This window comes from Helianthus annuus, chromosome 16, assembly GCF_002127325.2.
Source record: "Helianthus annuus cultivar XRQ/B chromosome 16, HanXRQr2.0-SUNRISE, whole genome shotgun sequence".
Taxonomy (NCBI): domain Eukaryota; kingdom Viridiplantae; phylum Streptophyta; class Magnoliopsida; order Asterales; family Asteraceae; genus Helianthus; species Helianthus annuus.
Window position 1 is genome coordinate 110,261,397 of NC_035448.2, and position 16,066 is coordinate 110,277,462.

General features: G+C 39.8%; 1 long non-coding RNA gene across 1 annotated transcript; it reads left to right on the forward strand.

Moving 5' to 3' along the window:
* The first annotated feature begins 7,493 nt into the window (after positions 1 to 7,493).
* LOC110891665 lies at positions 7,494 to 10,064 on the forward strand. Its single transcript, XR_002565465.1, has 3 exons — positions 7,494 to 7,670; positions 9,494 to 9,560; positions 10,009 to 10,064. It is a non-coding gene; the product is annotated as an uncharacterized LOC110891665 (long non-coding RNA).
* The last annotated feature ends 6,002 nt before the right edge of the window (positions 10,065 to 16,066 follow it).

The window sequence follows — 16,066 nt, forward strand, 5'->3', positions numbered from 1 at the left end:
TGCCAAGACACCACGGACAAACGATAAGGAAAGATCACCTTCAACATAAGCAACTAGTTATTAAAGTCATTAATACAAAACCAAATAAAAAGTGCAAAAGATTAAAAATAAAAAGTATTATACTAAACACTTGTCTTCACCAAGTGATGTAAGAGACTTAGGCAAACATGGCCTTGATTGTCAAGAACTCTTACGATCAATTTGGATCCCGAGACGACTCACACACTCTATGATGGACAATGGATGATGGTGGTGGATGATGGTGTTATGGTGGTGGTGGGTGGTGGATGAAGTGTGAGAAAGGTGGTGTGCCAAGGGATGAGTTGCAATGAAACCAAGCACTCCTATTTATAGGCTGAACAGAAGGCTGGGCACGGCCCCGTGTCCGCTGGGCACAGCCCCGTTCCTGTCTGACACTCTCTCTCTTCATTAATTGTAATTGGCAATTACAATTAATGCGCCTGCAGTACTTTCGCCACGCCCCCGTGTTCACTGGGCACAGCCCCGTGGTGGGCAATAGAAGCTTCTACTGGTTTGTCTTTTCTGCTGCTTCTTGGGCACGGCCCCGTGCTGGCTGAGCACGGGGCGTGTTCAGTCTTCTGCCTTCTCTATTTTGCTTGGGAGGATGCTGTCGAGGGGTCGGGCAATCCACTTATGTTCCTTTTCTTGTATTTATGTTAGATTTAGCTGTCTTTTTGCTTCTTTTGTTAATTTGAGCTCATTTAATCCTGAAAATACAAAAGGAAGACAAAAACACTCTTTTTCCAACATTAGTACTTAAAAAGGGTTAGTTTTATGCCTCATTTGATGTAATTTATATGTTGCATTTTACACACATCAAATACCCCCACACTTGAATCTTTGCTTTTCCTCAAGCAAAACTCTTTAATATGTGGCTTTCACTCCCAAATGGAATGGGTAGAAGAGAAGGTTTTGGCTTGTCATAGAGTGTCGGGAATCCAAGATATTTATTGGGTTTTATTTTTATTTATTTACAATCCTATTCGTTATGATTTATTTAGAACGTTTCATAAAAGAAATTACTTATTTGGGCATAGCATGCCTTTTTAAAATTCCATTTATATACAAGTTCACATACCTCACGGGAGAAATCACTCACACTCGGCCGAAGATGTTTTTTTTTAGTGAATCACTCGAGAGCGGCATGGAACTTATTCCTACCATAGAATTGCCAAGCAATCAATCCTCCTCCTTTTTAACTTTTTACCTTTGTAAATATCAAGAGGACTTTTTGGGTAAAGGCTTGGGCTAAAGGTGGGTAGTTGGGTTAGTGGTTAGTAAAAGGGCGAAAAGCGTAAAAAGCGTCGGTTTTCGTAAAACATTTTGTTTTAGTGACTTTTTATTCTTAATGAAGTGTTTCTTCAAACAAGCTTTTGTTTTAAGAGCTTTGTTTGTTTATTTCTAACTTCATTCATTTTTTTTTAAGTCACACGAAAACCGAGCTTGTTACTAAAATAAAGGGTAAAAATAAAAAAAAAAGGGTTTTTGGTGGGTAAAAGGCGTTTTAGGGTAAAGAAATGAAAGGTTTAGGCTCAAAGGGGTTAACTAGGGGGAGTTTTTTGGTAGGTGAAAAGAAAAATAAAAATAATGGTTTTGAAAGAAAAAGGGTTAGTCCTAATGCCTCCATCATTTACTTACTTGGGTTTAAGTTGGTAAGGACCGGGAATGAATCGTCGTGGCAAGTTCTAGAGTCGTAAGAACCAAGCGGCTATTCACACAAGAAACGAAAAATGAGCATTTAGCGTAAAGATGTATATTCGTATGCTCAATAAAGGCTCAAAACTCACTTTTTGTGGGAATGGGTTTTTTCTATGTGATCAAGTATATATAATCGAATTTTAACTAAGCTTGTCATGCCGTTTCATAATTTTCTTATGTTAGTTCTTTTTATCACGACGCTATCGGTTGTAAATTTGTAAAAATATAACCTTGTTAGTCTTAGAATTCCCAACTTAAACTTTAGACAAGTAAAAAAAATGAAGATTTTTGAAAAAATTTGGGGTGATTAGCGGTTCCAATAGAGTTTTGTGTAAGGCTTGTTATTAGGACTTGCAAAATTTCAAGGTTTTAGCATCCCCCCCACACTTAAATTACACATTGTCCTCAATGTGTCCCAAAAATAAATTTTTAGGTTGATTAGATGTGTAACATGGTGTTAAAAGCAAAAATTTATGTTACTGGCAGTCTGGACACGGCCCCGTGGGGACCGGGCACGGCCCCGTGTTCAGGTGCCAGTAACGATAATTAAATAAAAGAAACAGAAGCCTGGACACGGGGGCGTGTCTGGTGAACACGGCCCGTGTCCAGTTACCTGAACTGGGCATTTTTCTGCAGGGTGTTCAGCACGGGGCCGTGTTGGCTGGGCACGGCCCGTGCTGAACCTACTGTAACGGAGAAATTGTTGACGTGTGGCCTTGTTCTTGTGCATGGGGCCATGTTTCTCATTTCCCTTATCATCCTTTACCACCATGAGTGTGTTTTATTTATTATGAACCATTCAATCCTTAAAAACCATCATTCCATTAAAACCATAGAGAGATCTTACATATTCCTAAACTTATATAAGAAAATAAAGAAGCATTAAACCATGGAGTTCTAGCCTATACGTTATTTTAATTAGCAAAATTTCCAAGAAGCTAGTAGTCTTGGTTGGATGTGGCCTTATAGAACTCCTTCTTCCGGGTGTGGCTTTCCTCATATGTCGGCGAGCCACTCCTCTACCTCCCTTGGAAGGAGAAAAGAAGGCTCATTAGCGTTAGTTTGAGGAGTTGCGATTTCCACCGGGATCTCTTGTTGGTGCTCCATGGGAGGTTCCGCCGGAAAGTCGTCCCACCCGGTAGGGTTGTTAACTCCGAGTGCCAGGCTCCAATCCTGTTGAGGGAGGATCGGTTCCATCGGGGGTGTTACAAGAATATTTAACCTCTGGTGCAAGAGGTTAATCTCTTGAAAGCTACTCTCGAGTCCCACCGTAAGATCGTTAATACGGTCGATTAAGACCTCCTCTACTGACGTCATTTCATCAAGAGCCTCCCTTAATGCTATTACATAATGCACAAGTGTAGCTTCAATGGAGGGCCTCCTTCCTCTTCGGTTGTCTGATGAATGCACGAAAGATGTTTTGCTGTTTTCACTCGACATTCTACGAAAAACAAACTAAAGATAGTTTATTTGTTGAAATAGTAGACCGAACACGGCCCCGTGCTCATTGAGCACGGCCCCGTGTTCATCTTTCTGCAGAGTTTTGAAGCAAGGAAACTTGAGGTTTTAAGTTACTTTCTGAACTTGTGGGGTCTTTTTAAACATTAGTAGCTTAAAACAATGTTATACAACATATTTTTACTAAGATTTCTTGAACAAAACTCATCAATCCCTACCACAAAGCTTGAAAATTCAAACTTTAATGGAGGTTCTTGGAGAAAGATGAAGAAGAAGGAAATGGTTAAAAGAGGAAAGGACAAGATGGGTTGTTGGAACCTTCTTTTAGAACTTACCTAGGATAGTTGAGAGAAGATTCCTCCAAATCTCTGTCCCAAGTTGGTCCAAATGTGCAGAATTCTTGGCTGCATTTATAGAAAATGACAGCATCCTGGACACGGCCCCGTGTTCAGTGGGCACGGCCCCGTGTGCAGATGGAATTCTGACACAGTTTGTCCGTATTCTGACGTAAGGATCAGAAGGGAATCTTTTGGTGGGCACGGGGGCGTGTTGGCTGGACACGGCCCCGTGTCGAGAGACTGTTTTATGAAGTTTATCTAATTTTTAAGGAACTTAATAGTATCGGGTGGCTCCTGACTGGTTGGAACAACCCCAAAGTGCCTAAGATACCTTAATTGTCCTAGACTAAGGCGAGAACGCAAGAGCTTGTCGGTGAGGGTGATTCCTATTTTCATTCTAGGTGGACAAGTCCAACCCTTTCCCGGGCTCTCGTTAAAGAAGGTATATGCCGAATCGCTCAGGTCTATGTATGCACCGAACGAAGTCGATGGAGAGTCCTTCACGGCACAATCGGCACAGGGACGACTATCGTCCAAGTCTTCGCTAGGTATGAAGGTATTTTTGGAAGCAACGAGGTTGTTGGAATGCGATCCCAACATTTCTTCATGGTCATCGTTTTGGGGTGGATAAATAAAATCCTTCCTAAGCTCTTTTGACCAATTTAAAATTAGATCTTCTAGTTGAAATAACTCGTTAAGGAGCATTTCTCCTAGAATATCTGGTTGGGCGCATTCGAGGGAGAGATAGTGATTATTTTTACTTCCGCCCCTCTTAAGGTTATAAGGAGTCGGTGGGTCTATGTAGTGGGGCCTATAATTTAGAAAGTAACATTGTAATTCTTTATGTTCGCCTCCACATAATTGACACCACGTACCATAAGAGTGCCGAAAGTAAAAAGAATTACCATCACTCATGTTTTTGTCAGAAATTACCAACCGCCGGGATCTAACGGTTCTGTTTTTAGTAAGTGAATCTTGGGCACGGGGGCGTGTTGAGTGGGCACGGCCCCGTGTTCAGCTTACTGTCTGACTTAAAACAGGATTGCCAGTTCCAATGATTGGGCACGGGGGCGTGTTCAGCAGGCACGGCCCGTGTTGAGCTCTGCAGAAGCTGAAAAACTACGAAAATCCTAAAAAAAAATTAAAAAGAAAAATAAAAATATGATTAGGCCGTTGATTCCTAACTTTCTTAAAATCCTTGTGTCCCCGGCAACGGCGCCAAAAACTTGATGCGTGTTAGTGTATATATGTTTTAGATGTATATTTTAAGCCCTTTCTACACTTTTTGCCAAGTTTTAAATTTATAAAACACGATATTTACTAACACTAAGCACACATATGGGCAAGTGCACCCATCGTGGACGTAGTATAGTGTTGGTAAGATACCGAGGTCGTCCAAGGACACAAGAGCTTTTAGTACCGATTTATCCTCAACGTCTAATCAAATCAAAATGTTAGAAAATATTTTTAAACTAAGAAAATAAAAGCTAACTAAATGCTGAAAATAAAAATAAAAATAAAAACAGATAGACAAGATGAATCACTTGGATCCGACTCATGTATTAGTATAACCTTTGATTATTTTCGCACTTTTGCACTTATTTAAGAGATTATCTTAGTTATTGTAGTAGGCCCCTCTTTTGAAGGCGACGTTACCCTCAACCCAGTAGTTTGAGTCAGCAAGGATACAATCCTAAAGGGTCGGATTATTGAAAGATAATGAATTAAGTTATTAATGCAAATTATGGTAGGCCCCTCTTTTGGAGGTGACATTACCCTCGACTAAGTAGTCTGAGTCAGCAGGGATGCAGTCCTAAATAGCCGGGTTATAGTATTAATAGTAGTTAACTTATGAGGGGGTCAAAGAGTTTGGATCCCCGCCATCCAATACCTATGGGTATTGAAGGAGATCCTACTAAATTTGACCCAGGTCCCTTGCAGGACCTCTAAACGTTGAACAAGGACAAGACCCTTACCAAACCGTTCCCTTAACCCTCGACCAGGTAGCCAACATACCTCCATATAGACCGTGGAGATATGAAGGGTGAAAATCTTTTATTTTATATAGACAGTAAAATAATGCCAAGACACCACGGACAAACGATAAGAAAAGATCACCTTCAACATAAGCAACTAGTTATTAAAGTCATTAATACAAAACCAAATAAAAAGTGCAAAAGATTAAAAATAAAAAGTATTATACTAAACACTTGTCTTCACCAAGTGATGTAAGAGACTTAGGCAAACATGGCCTTGATTGTCAAGAACTCTTACGATCAATCTTGGATCCCGAGACGACTCACACACTCTATGATGGACAATGGATGATGGTGGTGGATGATGGTGTTATGGTGGTGGTGGGTGGTGGATGAAATGTGAGAGAGGTGGTGTGCCAAGGGATGAGTTGCAATGAAACCAAGCACTCCTATTTATAGGCTGAACAGAAGGCTGGGCACGGCCCCGTGTCCGCTGGGCACGGCCCCGTGCCTGTCTGACACTCTCTCTCTCTTCATTAATTGTAATTGGCAATTACAATTAATGCGCCTGCAGTACTTTCGCCACACGGCCCCGTGGTGAGCAATAGAAGCTTCTACTGGTTTGTCTTTTCTACTGCTTCTTGGGCACGTGGCTGAGCACGGGGCGTGTTCAGTCTTCTGCCTTCTCTATTTTGCTTGGGAGGATGCTGTCGAGGGGTCAGGCAATCCACTTATGTTCCTTTTCTTGTATTTATGTTAGATTTAGTTGTCTTTTTGCTTCTTTTGTTAATTTGAGCTCATTTAATCCTGAAAATACAAAAGGAAGACAAAAACACTCTTTTTCCAACATTAGTACTTAAAAAGGGTTAGTTTTATGCCTCATTTGATGTAATTTATATGTTGCATTTTACACACATCAGAAAGCTAGGCCCCAACTGGGAGGGGCCTTACCGAGTCATATGGGCAAACTGTGACAACTGCCACTTTACGGTAACTTTTCACACTTAAAATACTCATTTTAGCTATATTTTTAGCTACATTTTTATTCATTTTGAACATCCGAACTGCTTGTTTCGTGACATACACATAGAATACTCAAGGAATACTTACTTAGGATGCATATGACTCATTTTTATTAAGTACATTTGGAACAGTTTAAACAATGCATCGAAACTACTAGAAAAGCACCTAATAAACTAGTATTCTGACGAAAAAGCAGAATCCGCATAAATCATCTAAACGACATCTTTAGGACTTAGACGAAAGTCCAACATCTTATATATATTAAACCCTAACTAGGAATACAAGAGTTTGATTTAAATCCTTTCCGAAGTCCGATAACACTAAAAATTGCCCGAAAAGCACTAAAAGCGATGATTTCAACACTTTTCCGCAGAAATTCTGCTGAAAATCAGCTTTCTAATATTTTTACGACATGTAAAAATATTATTTGACATATAATTCATGTGAGGATACATTTGGGTATCATCCGAGCCAATAACTACATCAATTCACACAAGTTTCGCAACTTAGCGTTCAAATAACATCTAACCGAAACAAATCGAAACAATTATCCGAACAATGTCAAATCTTTTTTTTAATGATCATCTAGTGTTAATTGGATCATTATGGTCTAGTAATGATCATTTAACACCCTTTAAACACTTAAACACTTATACTTATAAACTACCTAAAACATCTAACTAAGAACTCTAACATTTTTACTAAGTAATTCAAGAAGGAAAAGCAAAGGGAACCCCCCCCCCCCATTCACGGTTGCAACACCCCTTTGTGGGACCCATTTTTTTTACTTGTTACCACAAATATCCTAGATGGTTACTAAAGTCTTGCAAGTTGATGCAAGTGGTGAAAGTATGATCATTACTAGTAACTAGTTACTTCATTCCTAAGCTTTTCATTCATGCATTTCACCTTCCATTTTCACAACACCAAAAGCTCCCAAACATACCCCATTTTCGGTCCATATACACCATCCCCCATCTTCATTTTCAAGCCACTTTCATGATGATCAAGATGCATTTTCATGGAACTTAGGAGGATCTAAGGCAACCACAAGTAGAAGCAAGCATTTCCATCCATCTAAGGGCTTTCAACCATCAAATCTTCATATTCTTTGCTTTTCATTTTCACCTAGATCATCCCTAGCCAAGAGCTAGAAGTGAGCCTTCTAAATCCTTTATTTTCATACTTGTTTATGTATTTATTGTTAAAGAACAACTTATAACTAAAAGAACAATACAAAATAAGATGAAAATATAAAGAAGCAAAATAATAATCATAATATAAAAGTGTGTTTATGTTGTGATTTATTGATGATTACTTGCATATTTGATCTAGTTTTGATGGTTAGCATACAAATAACTTGTTAGATGATGTTTAAAAACATAATCTAACAAGTGTTCATGAAAGTGTTTAAGGGTTTTGTTAAACATGAAAGATTAGATGGATGATCATGATCTTTGTTTTTGTTAAAGTACATAAAGTGGTTAACTAAAAATAATGCTTTTACAAGTTATAAAAAGAAAACATACAAGATGGGTTTTTATAAAAAGCTTGTAAAACTAGAAGTAAAATGTGATTTTTGGACTAGTAAACATATGTAAAGATCATACCAAAACCCTACATGATTATGAGTTCATCTTGATAAGTTATGTTATAAATCTCTTATGTTTTTATTAAGAAAAATATGAGAAGATTGGTGGTGATTTTATAAGAAAAGATGTTTTTTTTTAAAACATTGCAAAGTCCATATTTCTAATAAAATATGGCTAAGTTTTCTTAAAAATCATAAGTTACAAAAACTATTAGTTTTGACAAAATCTTTATTAGATTAAAAGATTTTTAAGAATAGTTTTTATAAAATCAAAGTTTGATATAAATATATATTTTTGAGAAAATATATATTTAGTTAACTTAACAACTTAAGGGCTATGTGTTATATGTTTGTATTAGTTATATGTATTATAACTAGGAACTTGAATACAATGATACAAATGAACACAATAAACATTTCGACTAAAGTCTTACAAGACTTCACATATTTACGCCTTAAAACGAGTTACGGACGATTCAAATAATCGGACACCATTTATGGTCAAAATGAACGACGGACGACTACATAAGTGAATTGCCAATCCGAAGAGTTACTACGATGTTTAGACGATCTTTCGACACGAAATATAAATATGCTATCGATAACAAATTTTCGGATGTTTATAAACTTACAAAAACTAGTATGTTTTTATTTACTAACAAATGTACTTAGTAAATTTTTATAAAAAGGTTTTTATAAAAATGAAAGGCTTATTATACTAGTGGGCTATTTTTTTTAACAAATGGGCTTATTATACTTAATGGGCTTAACATAAAGGCATGGGCTAAGCCCAATATCAAAAACACATGGGCCAAGCCCAATACCAAACATATGGGCCAAGGCCCAACACTATTTAAGCCCAACACTATTCAAGCCCAACACTATTCAAGCCCAACACTATTCAAGCCCAACACTATTTAAGCCCAACACTATTTGAGGCCCAACACTATTCAAGCCCAACACTATTTGAGGCCCAACACTAATTGAGGCCCAACACTATTTAGGCCCAACACTATTTGGGGCCCAAAAACATGAAAACATGGGCTCGGCCCAATGATACCATTATTGTAAACACAATCATACAATTGATACATATAAGACACGAGATTAAGAGGACAAAATCCGACTATACAACTCACATGATACAAGATGACATATATGTATATATTTGGTGAAATATATATATATATATATATATATATATATATATATATATATATATATATATATATATATATATATATAACAGATTAACAACTCATTCATCTAAATACACCGTTCAACGAACAGTATAGACATACAAGCCTTACACACAAATAAGACACAAGACTTGTACTCAAGTTATTTACAAAGACCGAAGTGTCTAACAAAAATAAGAACATTTGTAGGTCGCAACGCTATTCAGGACGACCGCACGTGAGATCTTATTTTCATCTATTCACAGGACGCGATACTGTGAGTTCATGTCTCCTATTCATTTAAATGTTTTACAACTTTACAACTATCGGGGAAAATACATGTTCAACGTATGTTAAAGTTAGGGAATGAAACACCTTAGATCATGTGCGAATTAGGGTTATACATCTAAGCACCATTAATCCAGTTTGGACCTAGGTACAAGTGGTTAGATCTAATGGGTTTTGGCGAGCCCCACTCTTGGTCGTGGACCCATACGGAAGAGTGCTTTTGTGTCCCAGTCGATAGGAATCGGCATAAAATCGTCTAGGGTTGGATTGCTTCCTTTTTCGTCACACATATTAATGTCCTTGCAAAACATTAATGATCAACGATTTCATTGACGCTTTACATACTACAACTTACATTATAAATACATCTTTTACAACTAAACTGCATGAATTCGCCAACTTTTGTTGATGTTTTCCAAACTTAACATGTATTTCAGGGAATTAAAGGACCATGTCGGGATTCTCAGTCAAGATAATAAGTACCAGAACTCCATGCCATCTTTTGGAGGGTTTAACTTTTATATTCCGCCTCTTTGCGGAAATATGATGGTTTAAACCTTAGTAGTTTATTTCATGTTAATGTATGAAACAATAACACTTTACTTTTATGTTAATGGTTTGTAACCGACACACTAAACTTATGTTGTAATCTTTTGAAAAACTTATGTAATGGCAATGGAGTATGTTTTATTCATATAGTTTGTTCATGTACATCGATATTTATGCAATGAAAACCATACAGATCACACCTCGCGCTTCCGCTATGAGCGGGTGTGACAGTTTGGTATCAGAGCATCGATTGTAGTGAACCAGGATTCTTTATCGAGTCTAAGTCTACAATCACTAGGGATCTCTCACGAAAACCAGTTAAATACAAACAAATGTTTTCATTTGCATAAACATTTTTCATGGTCCATTTTCAACAAGAATTCATCTCATACAAATCAAGCAAGGACATTAGTGTCTTAGTCATCTAAATGGTAGACATGCAACTTTAAGTTAATCCACACAACTCAATTAGGTTAACTTAAAATGAACATTATGTGAAAAATACATTTTGTGTATGTATGTAAAATAACAAATATTCATACGTGTCGAACAACTTATTTCTCAGGATATCATGTCTTCCTCTGAAGGAAGCAACATATACGACGATGTAGACCCGATGGAGCTATCTTCCGACGATGACTATGTGCCGGAGGTTCAGGTCATCTTATCTGATAGCGACTCTACTTCTGACAGCGACATGGATGATTTCCAACCGTTCGCACTTCTGGGCGAGATCATCGATGATGATGTGTTAGCTATCCCCCCTATACTCAACGACGTAGTTATCATAGGTCACCCGGAGGGTGAACATGTGGTCGAGGTTATACCATGGGATGTTCTTCCCCTTGCTATTGTGCCCTTCATTGACGACCTTGACGAGGAGGACGACGCTGTAGTCCCTGTGATTCCTGTGGAGCATTTGGATGACGAGTTGGGAGACGGGGATGTTCATGATTTGGTTATTCTAGAGGTTCCAGCACCGGTGGTTCCGATTTTTATTATCTCTTCTGATTCAGACACCGATTCGGATGCTTCCACTTATGCGTCCGTTACCTCATCCGCACTACAGGGCCATGTAGACTTTGGGGATGATATGATGCCAGCAGAGCCAGCCATCCCTGTACCTATTCCAGTCCCTGCACCAGATGCATCTCCCGAGCATGTTCGCCTCATACACTTCGCACCTATCATACCACCGACTGACCATACTGATGAGGCCGGACCATCCGGACATGCACACATACCACCCAGTGTCGAGCCTCTTACTGCGCCATACCCACCCCCTCATGTTATGCCTCTGACGGATCCATACCACCCACTGCATTTCCCAGCTGCTACTACCGAGTTACGTGCCCGTGTGCTGACACTCGAGCATCAGATAGATTTTGTTATCCGTCGAGTTAGTGAACTCGAGGATGAACTTACTCACCTTATTGGTTTGGGACTTCAGGCTCCACCACCACCCCCAGGGTCACCACCATTACCCCCACTACCGCCCCAGATGCCACCAGTGGATATACCACCAGTCGATCTACCTACCCGTGTTCTGGCGCTCGAGCAGCAGAGTGTGTTCCTTCATCGTTTGGTGCTCGATTTGGAGGGTAGGGTTTCTGATGTTCACAGGCTATTATTCCCGATTCCACCACCAGTATTCCCCCCACCATAGACTACGTTTGCAGGTATCGTACTTTTGGGACGGGTATCTATATCCGTTTTGTGTACATATTGATGCTCCACCAAGTTTTTAGGACAACCGACATATAGCGGATCACACAGTTGGAAGGAAGACCTTGCTATCTCTTTTGTTGTACTAGACTAGTATGACCGGGTTATGTAGCCCGAGTCTATTTTTTTTTTGTTTCCTTTCAAACGATAATGTAACCGGTTGACTATATATATGAAAAACTTGGTGTTATCTATTAAATGCATCTGAGTGGTCTGGTTGGACATATCTTATTGTTTATGTTAACTTATTTACTCGCATTATATGTTTCTTGGTGATATTGCTATTAATGTTAAAGATGTATTATTTTTTTTATGCTTAGTAAAATTATTTAAGAAATCAAATCAACGTCTAATCTTTATCCTATTTCTCCTTGGAAGAATCATGCCACCAAGGAGAGTCTTACGGACACGGACAGTTAATCCACCCCCACCTCCACCGATGCCTACAAACGAGGCTGAATTAAATGCACTAATAGAACAGAGGATCGCCCAAGCTATCGCACTGTATGAGGCATCCCGTGTCGAACAAAGTGGTGGCACCGGCGGATCGGGAGGCCAGGGTCAAGGCGGTAATTCAGGTGGAACAAATAATACGGGTAACGTTTAGTTGTTTTAATTACAACTCATCAAATTTCTTTCTAAATCTATTCGTACGATTCACTATTTGCTCATTCAGAATCCGTTGTCCAATTACAGGGTGCACATTCAAGCAGTTTCTGGACTGCAAGCCACTCAACTACGATGGCACAGGCGGTGCTGTGGCTTACGTGAGATGGACTGAGAAAACGGATTCCACAATCAGAATGAGCAGATGTTCCGCTAATCAGCAAGTCACTTTCGTTACTGGCTTGTTTCTTAACGAGGCCCTTACATGGTGGAACTTACAAGTGCAAACTTTGGGTGATAACGCTGCTTATGCGTTAACTTGGGAGGAACTGAAGGAACGTATGAGGGATAAGTACTGTTCTCGTGCTGAACTCCAGAAGTTGGAGAACGAGTTTTGGACCCTTACCATGGTCGGAGCTGATATCACGGGATATACGCAAAGGTTTCACGATCTGTCCCGCGTGATTCCTTACCTTGTGACACCAGAATACAAGCGTATCGAACGCTACATCTGGGGACTTTCTGACAAGATTCGAAGTTTGGTTACTGCAGCTGAACCCACGACTATTACTCAGGCTGTGACTATAGCCGTGAGTCTTACTGAAGACGGGGTCAGGATGAAAGTATTCGGTGAGAAAGGTGATGATAAAAAGGAAACACATGCCGAGTCTTCCAACCGTGGGAAGAGGAATTACTCGAATTTCAAGAAGGGAACCCGCGGTAATAATAATAATAACAACAACAACAGTAACAACAACCACAACAACAATAACAATAACCCCAACAACAACAACAACAACAGGCGACAGAATAACCCGCAAAAGGATGCAAGGGCGTTTGTAGCCACAAACGACACTGGTCCTAAGAAGTACGCTGGTACTTTACCTAAGTGTGAGCGATGCAAATATCATCACGTGGGTGATTGTCGGGTTGTCAAGTGTGACAAGTGTGGCAAGAATGGCCACCGTGCTGAATCATGTTGGGGAACGGGAAATAATACTGGATCGGGAAGTGGATTTGATAACAAGAATGGGAACGGGAATGGTCGTGGTCAAGGATGCTTTGGATGCGGAAGCAAAGATCACTACAAGAAAGATTGTCCTAAAGAAAACCAAGCTCGTGGTCGATCTTTTGTGATTGGAGCCAAGGATGCGCGCCAAGACCCTAATGTGGTCACTGGTACGTTTCTCCTCAATGATCATTTCGCATCCATATTATTTGATACCGGAGCCGATTTTAGTTTTATCTCTATAGAATTTAAAAATATTCTGGGCTTGGAACCTAGTAAGCTAGATGTTCCATATTCTATAGAATTGGCTAACGGTAGACTAATAGAGACGGGAGAAGTTGTTAAGGAGTGTACCTTAGGACTTGGCGAACAAAAATTCAATATCGATCTCTTACCCATTGAATTGGGTAGTTTCGATGTAGTAGTTGGCATGGATTGGCTATCCAACAATCGAGCCGAAGTCGTTTGCCACGAGAAGATAATTCGACTACCACTACCGAACGAAGAGACACTTGTTATACATGGAGAGAAGCGTGACACCCCATTACGGATCATCAATTGCATGAAAGCACAGAAATACTTACGGAAAGGTCATATTGCCTTTCTAGCGCATGTTGTAGACAAGAAGACCGATGGGCCGAAGTTGACGGATATTCCGGTAGTAAAAGAATTTCCTGAAGTCTTTCCTGAAGACTTGCCAGGACTACCACCTAATCGACAAGTCGAATTTCACATCGACTTGGTACCAGGAGCCGCACCCGTAGCTAAATCTCCGTATCGATTAGCACCTTCTGAAATGCAGGAATTGTCCACACAACTTCAAGAGTTGTTGGATAAGGGATTCATCAGACCGAGTTTCTCGCCTTGGGGAGCTCCAGTTCTTTTTGTGAAAAAGAAGGACGGAACATTCAGAATGTGTATCGACTACAGAGAGTTGAATAAACTCACCATCAAGAATCGGTATCCACTACCGAGGATTGACGACTTATTTGATCAACTTCAAGGGTCGAGTTTTTATTCAAAAATAGACTTACGATCTGGGTATCATCAGTTACGGATTCAAGAAGAAAGCGTACCGAAAACGGCTTTTCGAACTCGTTACGGTCATTACGAGTTTCTCGTTATGCCTTTTGGTTTAACGAACGCACCGGCGGTCTTCATGGATTTAATGAACCGCGTGTGTAAGCCGTATCTCGACAAATTCGTCATAGTGTTCATTGACGACATCTTGATATACTCACAATCGGCAGACGAGCATGAACAACATTTGAGAACCATCTTAGAACTACTCAAGAAGGAGAAACTATACGCGAAGTTTTCCAAATGTGATTTTTGGATTCGTGAAGTACAATTTCTCGGGCATATAGTGAACGAGAAAGGTATTCAAGTAGACCCGTCGAAAATTGATTCGATTAAAAATTGGGAAGCGCCCAAGACTCCTACGGAAGTGCGACAATTTTTGGGCTTAGCGGGATATTATCGGAGGTTTATCGAGAATTTTTCAAAGATTGCTCAACCGCTAACTTCTCTTACACAGAAAGACAGGAAATTCGATTGGGAAGAGAAACAAGAAGCAGCATTTCAACTTCTTAAAGACAAGTTGTGCAGCGCACCAATCTTATCATTACCTGACGGTACCGATGACTTTGTAGTATACTGTGATGCTTCGCACCAAGGTTTGGGTTGTGTACTCATGCAACGTGAAAAGGTTATCGCATACGCGTCCCGCCAATTGAAAGTTCACGAGAAGAACTATACCACTCACGACCTAGAGTTAGGCGCGGTGGTATTTGCTTTGAAAATTTGGCGGCATTACTTATATGGTACACAGTGCACTATTTTCACAGATCATAGGAGTCTACAACACATATTCAACCAAAAAGAATTAAATATGCGTCAGCGACGCTGGGTTGAATTATTGAACGACTATGACTGTGAGATCAAGTACCATCCGGGCAAGGCAAACGTTGTAGCAGACGCCTTGAGCCGCAAGGAACGAGTTAAAACACTAAGAGTGCGAGCACTAGAGATGACGATTCACACAGATCTTACCGCACGAATTCAAAATGCACAACAAGAAGCGCTCAAGGAAGAGCATATTCTAGAAGAATCACTTCGAGGCATGGAAAAACAGTTAGTGCCGAAGGAAGATGGAACTTTGTACTTTGCAGGTAGAATTTGGGTTCCATTCTTTGGAGGTCTCCGAGATCTCATTTTTGAGGAAGCACATAGGTCAAAGTACTCGATCCATCCTGGATAAGATAAGATGTACCATGACTTAAAGGAGTACTATTGGTGGCCTAACCTCAAAAAGGATATTGCTATCTATGTTGGAAAATGCTTGACCTGCGCGAAGGTCAAGGCAGAGTATCAAAAACCGTCGGGTTTATTACAACAACCCGAGATTCCCGCTTGGAAATGGGAACAAATATCGATGGACTTCATTACGAAGTTACCCAGGACCTCGAAAGGCCATGACATGATATGGGTAATCGTCGATAGATTGACAAAGTCCGCCCACTTCTTACCGATTCAGGAGAAGGATAGTACTGAGAAACTAGCGGGAATCTATCTCAAAGAAATAGTGGCTCGTCATGGAGTGCCTA